General features: G+C 43.8%; 1 protein-coding gene across 3 annotated transcripts in view; it reads right to left on the bottom strand.

Annotated features, from left to right (window-relative positions):
• LOC133655944 (calmodulin-binding transcription activator 1-like) overlaps positions 1-15,555 on the bottom strand; it is a 257,478-nt gene that overhangs the window by 122,943 nt on the left and 118,980 nt on the right. The gene's annotated exons all lie outside the window — the stretch shown is intronic.

The following is a 15,555-nucleotide window of genomic DNA, read 5'->3' as shown; positions in this document are numbered from 1 at the left end:
GATGTCTCTGTACATTGCTGCATTCATCTTTCCCTCTATCCTGAATAGTCTCCCAGTCCCTGCTGCTAAAAACCATCCCCACACCATGATGCTGCCACCACCATGCTTCACTGTAGGGATGGTATTGGTGGTGATGAGCGGTGTCTGGTTTCCTCCAAACATTCACGCCAAAGACTTCAATCTTTGTCTCATCAGACCAGAGAATCTCATGGTCTGAGAGTCTTTCAGGTGCATTTTGGCAAACTTTTTTGGTCACTCCGTCAGAGCTACTGCATTCCTCTGTGGAGAGAGGAGAACCTTCCAGAAGGACAACCATCTCTGCAGGAATCAACCAAACGGACCAGACGGAAGCCATTTCTTAGTAAAAGTTTGCCAAAATGCACCTGAAAGACTTTCAGACCATGAGAAAGTAAATTCTCTGTTCTGATGAGACAAAGATTGAAGTCTTTGGCGTGAATGTTTGGAGGAAACCAGACACCGCTCATCACCACCAATACCATCCCTACAGTGAAGCATGGTGGTGGCAGCATCATGGTGTGGGGCGGTTTTTAGAGGTAGGAACTGGGAGACTGGTCAGGATAGAGGGAAAGATGAATGCAGCAATATACAGAGACATCCTGGAAGAAAACCAACGCTTCCCATCCAACCTGATGGAGCTTGATAGGTGCTGCATGGATGAAAGGGGGAAACTGTCCAAAGATAGGTGTGCCAAGCTATTGAGCAAAGGGTCTGAATACTTATGTACATGTAATTTTTCAAATGTTATTAAATTTGCAATTTTTTAAAAACATTTCAACAATGTTCCCATGACAACTACATGGTACCTTCTTTCAACCATGTTCCCATCATAACAACTACATGGTACTTATTTCAACCATGTTCCCATGACAACTACATGGTACCTTATTTCAACCATGTTCCATTACAACTACATGGTACTTTATTTCAACCATGTTGCCATGACAACTACATGGTACTTTATTTCAACCATGTTCCCATGACAACTACATGGTACCTTCGTTCAACCATGTTCCCATGACAACTACATGGTACCTTCTTTCAACCATGGTCCATGAAAACTACATGGTACCTTATTTCAACCATGTTCCCATGGCAACTACATGGTACCTTCTTTCAACCATGTTCCATTACAACTACATGGTACCTTCATTTAACCATGTTCCCATGACAACTACATTGTACCTTCTTTCAACCATGTTCCCATGACAACTACATGGTACCTTCTTTCAACCATGTTCCCATGACAAATACATGGTACCTTATTTCAACCATGTTGCCATGACAAATACATGATACCTTATTTCAACCATGTTCCCATGACAACTACATGGTACTTTATTTCAACCATGTTCCCATGACAACTACATGGTACCTTCTTTCAACCATGTTCCATGACAACTACATGGTACCTTATTTCAACCATGTTCCCATGGCAACTACATGGTACCTTATTTCAACTATGTTCCCATGACAACTACATGGTACCTTATTTCAACCATGTTGCCATGACAACTACATGGTACCTTCTTTTAACCATGTTCCCATGACAGCACACACACACACACACACACACACACACACACACACACACACACACACACACACACACACACACACACACACACACACACACACACACACACACACACACACACACACACACACACACACACACACACACACACACACACACACACAGGTATCATAAGATGAAACATAAAATCTATTCAATAGTCTACATTTTAAGATATAATTCTACACATTGAGTCTATTCATCATGGCGCCGATGAAGGCTGCCTCGGTGCTCTCGTGCGCCCTGTTTTGTTTGTTTTTGTACATAAATTGTGTTTCCGGGTGCTCTTACACCCGTGAAGAGCTACTGAACATCAGATCCATCATCCCTATGGACTTGTTACAAGTCATCTTAGCGTCAGCTGCGGATTTGGTCCATTCTGTGCTCAAAAGAGGGAAACCGCATCGCCCAGGAAAGAGAGCAGGCGCACTTGTCCGTCTTCGCGGACGGGGATTACGCACGCCTCTACCAGGCATCTTCCTCTCCAACGTCCGCTCACTTGCCAACAAGATGGACGAGCTAGCGTTGCTGATGAGAAGGAACAAGGACTTCTCCTCATCTTGTGTGTTGTGCTTCACGGAGACTTGGCTGAGCGCAAGTGTCCCGGACAGCGCGCTTCAACTGGAGGGCTTTCATCTCCTCCGCGCGGACCGAGACGCGGCGCTCTCTGGCAAAAAAAGAGGCGGTGGACTATGCTTCTTTATCAACAATAGCTGGTGTACAGACGTGACTGTCATTTTTAGACACTGTTCTTCTTCTCTGGAATATTTTTTCATCCACTGTAAACCCTTTTACTCACCGCGTGAGATTGTTTCATTCATTCTCGTGGCTGTTTACATCCCGCCCGGCGCGGACGTGCGTGACGCTCAGCGCGCGCTCGCAGGACAGATCCTACATGTGGAACGATCTTTTCCTGACTCTCTTGTTATCGTGCTTGGTGACTTTAACAAGGGAAATTTGAGCCAGGAATTACCAAAGTATAGACAGTTTATTAAATGCCCGACCAGAGAGGAGAACACGCTGGATCACTGCTACACTACATTGAGCAAGGCTTTTCATGCAGTCCCGCGCGCTGCTCTTGGACTATCAGATCACGTGATGGTGCACTTAATCCCTTCATACAGACAGAGACTGAAACTGGCTAAACCTGTTATGAGGAACATTAAGTGTTTCACCGCCGAGTCTGTGGATGAGTTGCGTGCTTGTTGGGAAACGACAGACTGGGAGGCAATTGGAGCGGCCACGAACAATCTGGACGAGTATACGGACACTGTGACCTCATACATACAGTTCAATGAGGCGCGCATCATTCCAACGCGCACCAGGGTTTGTTATAACAACGAAAAGCCCTGGTTCACACCCAAGCTCCGACAGCTGCGCAAGAAGAAGGAGGCTGCGTGGAGAAGCGGGGACCGAAGTACATACAGAGAAGCGAAGTACCACTTCACCAGGGAAGTGGAGAAAGCTAAATCTGTGTACTCTAACCGTCTACAGGAACAGTTCCGCTCCAATGATTCTGCGGCAGTTTGGAGAGGTCCAAGGGCCCTTACGAACTATAAGCCCAAAACCCCCCAGGCCATCTCGCTCAGGGCCTCAACACACATTACTGTCGTCATGAACGGCCTTCAGCTCATCAAAGCCATGCTCCCCCCACCATCACACTCCCCACCAATGCCAGCACTTCATTAAAGGAGTTAAAGGACTCAAAGGACTCCAATGACATCACAGGACTCCAAAAACATCATAAGACTGTAAAGACCCTCTCCATCAAAGAGGATGTACGCCGGCAGTTCTTGAAGCTTAATACGCGGAAGGCCCCCGGGCCGGATGGTGTCTCCCCCTCCACTCTCAGACACTGTGCGGACCAGCTGGCTCCTGTCTTCACTGACATTTTTAACACCTCTCTGGAGCTATGCCGCGCGCCGTCCTGCTTTAAGACCTCTACCATTGTCCCTGTCCCCAAGAAAGCACGGATCACAGGACTAAATGACTACAGGCTGGTCGCGCTGACGTCTGTGGTCATGAAGTCCTTTGAGCGCTTGGTCCTGCCCCACCTCAAGGACATCACCGCCCCCCTCCTGGACCCACTGCAGTTCGCCTACAGAGCCAACAGGTCTGTGGATGATGCAGTGAACCTGGCCCTCCACTTCATCCTGGAGCATCTGGACTCCCCAGGAACCTACGCTAGGATCCTGTTTGTGGACTTCAGCTCTGCCTTCAACACCATCCTCCCTGGACTGCTACGAAACAAGCTCTACCAGCTCAGCGTGCCCGACTCTCTCTGCAGTTGTATTAATGACTTCCTGACAGACCGAAGACAGCACGTACGGCTGGGGAGGATTGTCTCGGACAGTCGAACCACAAACACTGGTACTCCTCAGGGCTGTGTACTCTCCCCCTGGCTCTTCTCCCTGTATACAAACTGCTGCACCTCCAGTCACCAATCCGTAAAACTGCTCAAGTTTGCGGATGACACCACCCTCATCGGGCTCATCTCGAATGGCGATGAGTCCGCCTACAGGAGAGAGGTGGGCCGGCTGACGTCCTGGTGCAGCCTCAACCACCTGGAGCTGAACGCCCAGAAAACAGTGGAGATGATCATGGACTTCAGGAAAGTCACAGCCCCACCATCCCCCCTCACCCTGACTGACTCTCCCACCGCCGTCGCCATTGTGGACTCCTTCCGTTTCTTGGGCACCATCATCACCTCCTCCATGAAACCACCACCATGGCAACACCTCCAAGCAGACTCAAGTCCCGCCACCCATACAATCAGGCCGCACAAGAGATGCTTATTTCCATCCCGGAGGATCTGACAACCAAAGCCTGGCTGGCAGCGGAATGGAAGCAGGAGTGGGAGTCAGCAGGACAGACACGCCTACACCATTACATCCAGGATCCTGGAGGTGGCGTGGAGGGAGAAGATTTACCTCGCCGGCAATGGACCCTCCTGAACCGCCTTCGCACAGGGGTTGGTTGCTTCAAAGCGTCCATGAAGAAGTGGGGCCTAACAGACAGTGCAGTGTGTGAGTGCGGGGAGCCTGAGCAGACTGCCGACCACATCATCACCACCTGTCCCCGGCATAGACCACCTTCAGAGGAGGGCCTCTTCCAAGTGGGACCTGAGACGAGGGAGTGGCTACACGACACGAAGATGGACATATGAAGACGATACACGAAAGAAGATCACCCAGGACCTCAAGTGGGAACTGACCATCAGCTCCCTCATCAAGAAGGCCCAGCAGAGGATGTACTTCCTGCGGCAGCTGAGGAAACTTAAGGTGCCGACCGAGATGCTGGTGCAGTTTTACTCAGCCATCATAGAGTCCATCCTGACCTCCTCCATCACAGTGTGGTTCCCCGGCGCCACAGTCCAGGATAAGAATAGACTGCAGCGCATCGTACGTGCTGCTGAGAAGGTGATTGGCTGCAAGCTCCCATCCCTCCAGGACTTGTTCTCCTCCAGGACCAGGAGGCGTGTGGGTCGGAACACAGCTGACTCTTCTCACCCTGGACACACGCTATTCTCCCCTCTCCCCTCAGGCAGGAGACTACGCTCCATCCAGACCCACACCTCCCGCCACCTGAACAGTTTTTTCCCCTCGGCCATCAGGCAAATGAACAATAACTCCTAACAGCAGCTCCTTGAATTCCTTGAATTCCTTCTAAGTCTATCTGATAGCTCAGTTACAGCTCTTTTTATTACCAAATATGTGTTATATGTTTTTATGTCGCACGTTTGCACCAAGAAAAATTCCTAGTTTGTGAACCCGTTCTCAAACAATGGCAATAAAACTATTGTGATTCTGATTCTGATTCTGATTCTGATTAGAGTGGTAACACTGTTAATCAATAATCAATACATTTTTAAACATCACTAAATTATTTTATTTTTGAGTAAGTTGGATTTTGTGTTTTGTTGTTTGTTTTCTTCACTGCTATTTTAACTGTTTAAAAAAATAAAATAACATTTTGCCTTTCTTTTCTTTTTAACGTACAACATTTTAAGAGTCATTGACAAATTTTTGTCAATAAGCAGCGCAGTTACAATATAAATACATATTTATGAATGAATTAGTCATAGTTGTTAGTAAGCATATGTCTAAAATAACTTAAGCTGCATTTAGACGTCGATGGAAAAATTAAAGCCATTAAATATGTGTGCGCTTTATCATCTGACTAGTCGACTAATCGTTAAGATCGTCGTGGACTAATCAACTACGAAAATAATTGTTAGTCAGAATCAAGTCAGTATTGAGCAAAGGCTGTGAATACTTTTTTAAAATGTAATTTGATTATATTTGCAATTAAAACCTTTTCACATTGTCTTTTTTGGGGTATTGTGTGTAGAATTTTGAGGACAAAGATTAATGTAGTCCATGCTCTGCCAAAGTGAACAGTATCGTGCAAACATACAGGCTATTGATGCTAACTGCTGGCTGAGCATGGCAAAGAGTGAAAACAGAGAAGGCGAGGGAGAAAAGACAAGATAAAGAGACGGAGTGGGTTATGGAGTGTGTCCGGTAAAGGGAGGAGAGACATTATTTTGTGATGATGAGCTATTCCAGGGAGAGGACAAGTGAAGGTCATTGATGGCGCACACACATTTAAATGTCACCATGGGATTAGGTGTAATGGCGTCTCACGTCATGTCTAAACGGGATTATATCTCACTGCTGCTCAATAACAGCGACATGACTTCTGCTGCTGCTCGAGAGTGGAGGTGACACGGCAGTACAAGCAATCCATGACAAATCCATGGTCAGCGTGGACTGTGATGCTGGCCTCAGGCCGCTGCTGACAAGTCCTTCAGCTCGCAGGTGGACGTCGCCATCACTAATCACACATGGGGCCCCTACATGGGGAACAGGAGGCTCCTCTTTCTCATATATTCAACACACCAAGTCCCATTTTTAGGAACGTGGTTCCTCTCTTGATCATGTATTGACAAAACAACAACTAGACATAACTGACTTTGTCTTGGGTTTCCTTATTTTACTTCCACTTCCTGTATTGCTGAAACCTAAACCTTGTCACCCTGACCTGTCCCTGGTTTCCAATTTTTATTTATTTATTGATGTATTTATTTGACAGGGATAGTACAAGTAAACATTGCTACCCACAGGTAAGCCATGTCAAAGTACATAAGACTTCTAACTCATTTGCAACCCTCGTCCCTGGTTAGGCTTTTTTAAAGAAAAGTTGAGAAAAATGTAAAACTTATACAAAAAGATTAAGACAAGTACTAAATAAAAACACATCAAAAAAATAATTGGGCCAAATTGTGCATACTACACACAGTTCTAGTGCTCATATTAATACACCCAGTTCTACTGCTCACATTACTACACCCAGTTCTACTGCTCACGTTACTACACCCAGTTCTACTGCTCACATTACTACACCCAGTTCTACTGCTCACTTTACTACACCCAGTTCTACTGCTCACGTTACTACACCCAGTTCTACTGCTCACATTACTACACCCAGTTCTACTGCTCAAGTTACTACACCCAGTTCTACTGCTCACATTACTACACCCAGTTCTACTGCTCACATTACTACACCCAGTTCTACTGCTCACATTACTACACCCAGTTCTACTGCTCACATTACTACACCCAGTTCTATTGCTCACGTTACTACACCCAGTTCTACTGCTCACATTACTACACCCAGTTCTACTGCTCACATTACTACACCCAGTTCTATTGCTCACGTTACTACACCCAGTTCTACTGCTCACATTACTACACCCAGTTCTACTGCTCACGTTACTACACCCAGTTCTACAGCTCACATTACTACACCCAGTTCTACTGCTCACATTACTACACTCAGTTCTAGTGCTCACATTACTACACCCAGTTCTACTGCTCACGTTACTACACCCAGTTCTAGTGCTCACGCTACTACACCCAGTTCTAGTGCTCACATTACTACACCCAGTTCTACTGCTCACATTACTAGACCCACTTGTAGTGCTCACATTACTACACCCAGTTCTACTGTTCACATTACTACACCCAGTTCTACTGCTCATGTTATTACACCCAGTTCTAGTGCTCACATTACTACACCCAGTTCTAGTGCTCACATTACTACACCTAGCTCTACTGCTCACATTACTACACCCAGTTCTACTAGTTACATTACTACACCCAGTTCTAGTGCTCACATTACTACACCCAGTTCTACTGCTCACGTTACTAAACCCAGTTCTAGTGCTCACGTTACTAAACCCAGTTCTAGTGCTCACATTACTACACCCAGTTCTACTGCTCACGGTACTACACCCAGTTCTAGTGCTCACATTACTACACCCAGTTCTACTGCTCATGTTACTACACCCAGTTCTAGTGCTCACGCTACTACACCCAGTTCTAGTGCTCACATTACTACACCCAGTTCTACTGCTCACATTACTAGACCCACTTGTAGTGCTCACATTACTACACCCAGTTCTACTGTTCACATTACTACACCCAGTTCTACTGCTCACGTTACTACACCCAGTTCTACTGCTCACATTACTACACCCAGTTCTATTGCTCACATTACTACACCTAGTTCTACTGCTCACATTACTACACCCAGTTCTACTGCTCACATTACTACACCCAGTTCTAGTGCTCACATTACTACACCCAGTTCTACTGCTCACGTTACTAAACCCAGTTCTAGTGCTCACGTTACTACACCCAGTTCTAGTGCTCACATTACTACACCCAGTTCTACTGCTCATGGTACTACACCCAGTTCTAGTGCTCACATTACTACACCCAGTTCTACTGCTCACATTACTACACCCAGTTCTAGTGCTCACATTACTACACCCAGTTCTACTGCTCATGGTACTACACCCAGTTCTAGTGCTCACATTATTACACCCAGTTCTAGTGCTCACATTACTACACCCAGTTCTACTGCTCACATTACTACACCCAGTTCTAGTGCTCACATTACTACACCCAGTTCTACTGGTCACATTACTACACCCAGTTCTAGTGCTCACATTACTGCACCCAGTTCTACTGCTCGCATTACTGCACCCAGTTCTAGTGCTCACATTACTACACCCAGTTCTAGTGCTCACATTACCAAACACAGTTCTAGTGCTCACATTACTGCACCCAGTTCTAGTGCTCACATTACTACACCCATTTCAAGTGCTCACATTACTGCACCCAGCTCTACTGCTTGCATTACTGCACCCAGTTCTAGTGCTCACATTACTGCACCCAATTCTAGTGCTCACATTACTACACCCATTTCAAGTGTTCACATTACTGCACCCAGTTCTACTGCTTGCATTACTGCACCCAGTTCTAGTGCTCACATTACTGCACCCAGTTCTAGTGCTCACATTAATACACCCAGGTCTAGTGCTCACATTACTGCACCCAGTTCTAGTGCTCACATTAGTGCACCCAGTTCTAGTGTTCACATTACTACAGCCAGTTCTAGTGCTCACATTACTACACCCAGTTCTAGTGCTCACATTACTACACCCAGTTCTAGTGCTCACATTACTACACCCAGTTCTAGTGCTCACATTACTGCACCCAGTTCTAGTGCTCACATTACTACACCCATTTCAAGTGCTCACATTACTGCACCTAGTTCTACTGCTTGCATTACTGCACCCAGTTCTAGTGCTCACATTACTGCACCCAGTTCTAGTGCTCACATTACTACACCCAGTTCTAGTGCTCACATTACTGCACCCAGTTCTAGTGCTCACATTAGTGTACCCAGTTCTAGTGCTCACATTACTACAGCCAGTTCTAGTGCTCACATTACTACACCTAGTTCTAGTGCTCACATTAGTACACCCAGTTCTAGTGCTCACATTACTACACCCAGTTCTAGTGCTCACATTACTAAACCCAGTTCTAGTGCTCACATTACTGCACCCAGTTCTAGTGCTCACATTACTACACCCATTTCAAGTGCTCACATTACTGCACCCATTTCAAGTGCTCACATTACTGCACCCAGTTCTAGTGCTCACATTACTGTACCCCGTTCTAGTGCTCACATTACCACACCCAGTTCTAGTGCTCACATTACTGCACCCAGTTCTAGTGCTCACATTACTACACCCATTTCAAGTGCTCACATTACTGCACCCAGTTCTACTGCTTGCATTACTGCACCCAGTTCTAGTGCTCACATTACTACACCCAGTTCTAGTGCTCACATTACTACACCCATTTCAAGTGCTCACATTACTGCACCCATTTCAAGTGCTCACATTACTGCACCCAGTTCTAGTGCTCACATTACTGTACCCAGTTCTAGTACCCACATTACTACACCCAGTTCTAGTGCTCACATCACTACACCCAGTTCTAGTGCTCACATTACTACACCCGGTTCTAGTGCTCACATTACTGCACCCGGTTCTACTGCTCGCATTACTGCACCCAGTTCTAGTGCTCACATTAATACACCCAGTTCTAGTGCTCACATTACTGCACCCAGTTCTAGTGCTCACATTACTACACCCAGTTCTAGTGCTCACATTACTACACCCAGTTCTAGTGCTCACATTACTTCACCCAGTGCTAGTGCTCACATTACTACACCCAGTTCTACTGCTCACGGTACTACACCCAGTTCTAGTGCTCACATTACTACACCCAGTTCTACTGCTCATGTTACTACACCCAGTTCTAGTGCTCACGCTACTACACCCAGTTCTAGTGCTCACATTACTACACCCAGTTCTACTGCTCACATTACTAGACCCACTTGTAGTGCTCACATTACTACACCCAGTTCTACTGTTCACATTACTACACCCAGTTCTACTGCTCACGTTACTACACCCAGTTCTACTGCTCACATTACTACACCCAGTTCTATTGCTCACATTACTACACCTAGTTCTACTGCTCACATTACTACACCCAGTTCTACTGCTCACATTACTACACCCAGTTCTAGTGCTCACATTACTACACCCAGTTCTACTGCTCACGTTACTACACCCAGTTCTAGTGCTCACGTTACTACACCCAGTTCTAGTGCTCACATTACTACACCCAGTTCTACTGCTCATGGTACTACACCCAGTTCTAGTGCTCACATTACTACACCCAGTTCTACTGCTCACATTACTACACCCAGTTCTAGTGCTCACATTACTACACCCAGTTCTACTGCTCATGGTACTACACCCAGTTCTAGTGCTCACATTATTACACCCAGTTCTAGTGCTCACATTACTACACCCAGTTCTACTGCTCACATTACTACACCCAGTTCTAGTGCTCACATTACTACACCCAGTTCTACTGGTCACATTACTACACCCAGTTCTAGTGCTCACATTACTGCACCCAGTTCTACTGCTCGCATTACTGCACCCAGTTCTAGTGCTCACATTACTACACCCAGTTCTAGTGCTCACATTACCAAACACAGTTCTAGTGCTCACATTACTGCACCCAGTTCTAGTGCTCACATTACTACACCCATTTCAAGTGCTCACATTACTGCACCCAGCTCTACTGCTTGCATTACTGCACCCAGTTCTAGTGCTCACATTACTGCACCCAATTCTAGTGCTCACATTACTACACCCATTTCAAGTGTTCACATTACTGCACCCAGTTCTACTGCTTGCATTACTGCACCCAGTTCTAGTGCTCACATTACTGCACCCAGTTCTAGTGCTCACATTAATACACCCAGGTCTAGTGCTCACATTACTGCACCCAGTTCTAGTGCTCACATTAGTGCACCCAGTTCTAGTGTTCACATTACTACAGCCAGTTCTAGTGCTCACATTACTACACCCAGTTCTAGTGCTCACATTACTACACCCAGTTCTAGTGCTCACATTACTACACCCAGTTCTAGTGCTCACATTACTGCACCCAGTTCTAGTGCTCACATTACTACACCCATTTCAAGTGCTCACATTACTGCACCTAGTTCTACTGCTTGCATTACTGCACCCAGTTCTAGTGCTCACATTACTGCACCCAGTTCTAGTGCTCACATTACTACACCCAGTTCTAGTGCTCACATTACTGCACCCAGTTCTAGTGCTCACATTAGTGTACCCAGTTCTAGTGCTCACATTACTACAGCCAGTTCTAGTGCTCACATTACTACACCTAGTTCTAGTGCTCACATTAGTACACCCAGTTCTAGTGCTCACATTACTACACCCAGTTCTAGTGCTCACATTACTAAACCCAGTTCTAGTGCTCACATTACTGCACCCAGTTCTAGTGCTCACATTACTACACCCATTTCAAGTGCTCACATTACTGCACCCATTTCAAGTGCTCACATTACTGCACCCAGTTCTAGTGCTCACATTACTGTACCCCGTTCTAGTGCTCACATTACCACACCCAGTTCTAGTGCTCACATTACTGCACCCAGTTCTAGTGCTCACATTACTACACCCATTTCAAGTGCTCACATTACTGCACCCAGTTCTACTGCTTGCATTACTGCACCCAGTTCTAGTGCTCACATTACTACACCCAGTTCTAGTGCTCACATTACTACACCCATTTCAAGTGCTCACATTACTGCACCCATTTCAAGTGCTCACATTACTGCACCCAGTTCTAGTGCTCACATTACTGTACCCAGTTCTAGTACCCACATTACTACACCCAGTTCTAGTGCTCACATCACTACACCCAGTTCTAGTGCTCACATTACTACACCCGGTTCTAGTGCTCACATTACTGCACCCGGTTCTACTGCTCGCATTACTGCACCCAGTTCTAGTGCTCACATTAATACACCCAGTTCTAGTGCTCACATTACTGCACCCAGTTCTAGTGCTCACATTACTACACCCAGTTCTAGTGCTCACATTACTACACCCAGTTCTAGTGCTCACATTACTTCACCCAGTGCTAGTGCTCACATTACTACACCCAGTTCTAGTGCTCACATTACTGCACCGATTTCTAGTGCTCACATTACTACACCCAGTTCTAGTGCTCACATTACTTCACCCAGTGCTAGTGCTCACATTACTACACCCAGTTCTAATGCTCACATTACTACACCCAGTTCTAGTGCTCACATTACTGCACCGATTTCTAGTGCTCACATTACTACACCCAGTTCTAGTGCTCACATTACTGCACCCAGTTCTAGTGCTCACATTACTACACCCAGTTCTAGTGCTCACATTACTACACCCAGTTCTAGTGCTCACACTTCTCATTTTCCTTAATACACTTTTTCAGTTTTGTGGAGAAAAGTTTAACTGTGACTTTAACTCCAGTGGCAAAGACTTCTTCCACACATGTGAGAACTTCACTGAGAACGCACGTGTACTTCTTGACACATCACATCAGGGGTTAATACACTAAGACACTTAAAAATAGCTTTTAAAAATGAGAAATGTCTAAAATGATCAAACGTCATCATGTTATATTTTTGGGTAATATGGCAGTGATGATGCTTCATTGGTTTTTGGTGAAATATATTTAGTGTTTGTTTACATAACGACAACAGAGGCTTCACTGCACGTCTGTCCCCAAACCATAAGACATATGGGATCAGATCATTGCATCATGTCAACTTGCGCAGCTTGAACACATAAATAATAACTTTATATTTATTTTTATGCTCTTAGTCATTTTTATAATATGGCCATTAAATTTCAGCTTAGGGTCCAAAATAACACCCAAATATTTTAATTCCTTTACGTGCCCTATTTTATTTAGATTCATGTTGAGCTGAATGTCATTGAATGATTTTTTCTTCAAAGAGAAACACATTGAGACCGTTTTGTTATCATTTAGGGTTAAACACTTATTTTGAAGCCACGTTGATATTTCAGTCTGTTGAATGTCTGTGAAGCTTGTTGAGGTGTCTGCTCCACATACATGATTGCATCATCTGCATACATTTGGCATATGGTATTTGTGAAAATATTGCAGAGGTCATTAATATACTGTATATACTGAAAAGCAGCGGGCCCAAAATAGATCCTTGTGGCACACTCAAATCCCAATTAATTAGGTCTGATTTGACAGCATTTATTTGAACACATTGTTGTCACAATTCAAGATATGATTTAAAGCAATGTATAGTTTGTTTTGATACATTACAGTTTTGTCCAATTGCTTACACACTAAATGTTAAATGTTCACACAGTTAACAAAAGTCTACACACAGTAAACAAAACCACTGTGCATATTTGCCTAATATTAATAATTAATATTAGGCATAGACTCTGCTTCACAGTTTTTGCGAAATATTACACACAATCTTTTACACACACCTTCACATCTTGCACACAGATAACGATTATGATACAGCTATACACTTTTTTCCATTTATTATATAATAATTAAATATATATATTATATATATACAGTATATATACATTATATATCAATATTATTAATTGACGATTGCTATGGATTAGCCAATATATTTTGTGAATTTACTGTAATCATATGCTAAAAAGGTCGGGCAAACATGTGATTTCATATAGTAAAATAGGGTTTTTGCATACAACATGATACATCACACATGAATGCATACAACATGATACTTGCATGCATGCAACATGATACATGCATACATACAACATGATACATCACACATACATGCATACAACATGATACATGCATGCATTTTATATGATAAACGCACACATACAACATGATACATGCATGCATACAACATAATAAATTCATGCATACAACATGATACTTGCATGCATACAACATAATACATTCATGCATACAACATGATACATGCATGCATACAATATGACACATGCATGCATACAACATGATACATGCATGCATACAACATGATAAACGCATGCATACAACATGATACATGCATGCATACAACATGACACTTGCATGCATACAACATGATACATGCATGCATACAACATGATACATGCATGCATACAACATGATACACGCATGCATACAACATGATACATGCATGCATACACCATAATACTTGCATGCATACAACATGATACATGCATGCATACAAAATGATACATGCATGCATACAACATGATACATGCATGCATACAACATGATACATGCATGCATACAACATGATACATGCATGCATACATCATGATACACGCATGCATACAACATGATACATGCATGCATACAACATAATACTTGCATGCATACAACATGATACATGCATGCATACAACATGATACATGCAAGCATACAACATGATACATGCATGCATACAACATGATACATGCATGCATACAACATGACACATGCATGCATACAACATGATAAACGCATGCATACATGATACATGCATGCATACAACATGATACACGCATGCATACAACATGATACATGCATGCATACAACATGATACATGCATGCATACAACATGATACATGCATGCATACATCATGATACACGCATGCATACAACATGATACTTGCATGCATACAACATGATACATGCATGCATACAACATGATACATGCATGCATACAACATGATACATGCATGCATACAACATGATACATGCATGCATACAACATGATACATGCATGCATACAACATGATACACACATGCATACAACATGATACACGCATGCATACAACATGATACATCACACAAGCATGCATGCAACATGATACATCACACATGCCTTCCTTGTTTAATGTAGAAGAGATGTTATTTGAAAAATAACAACATAGAAATGATTATTAATATGAAATTTGAACTTGAAACCCAAATTCTCCCAGGAATGAATGATTTTAAGTTGTTAATAAAATCTTGGAAAATGGTTAAAAAATAGAAAAACCCTTAAATTATTGTCTTCATTGGAGGAATTTAAGTTATTCTACAATTTGTTTGTATTCTCTTGTTTGTCTCTTTTTTACTCTCTTTAACATTGTTGTCTATATATAGATTCTGGTTGTGTAACCCTGTTCATGTCTGTAATGTTGTTTGTGTTCA

This window comes from Entelurus aequoreus, linkage group LG01 (genome assembly GCF_033978785.1).
Source record: "Entelurus aequoreus isolate RoL-2023_Sb linkage group LG01, RoL_Eaeq_v1.1, whole genome shotgun sequence".
In the NCBI taxonomy this organism is placed as follows: Eukaryota; Metazoa; Chordata; class Actinopteri; order Syngnathiformes; family Syngnathidae; genus Entelurus; species Entelurus aequoreus.
This window is presented reverse-complemented; position numbering and strand designations above follow the sequence as displayed.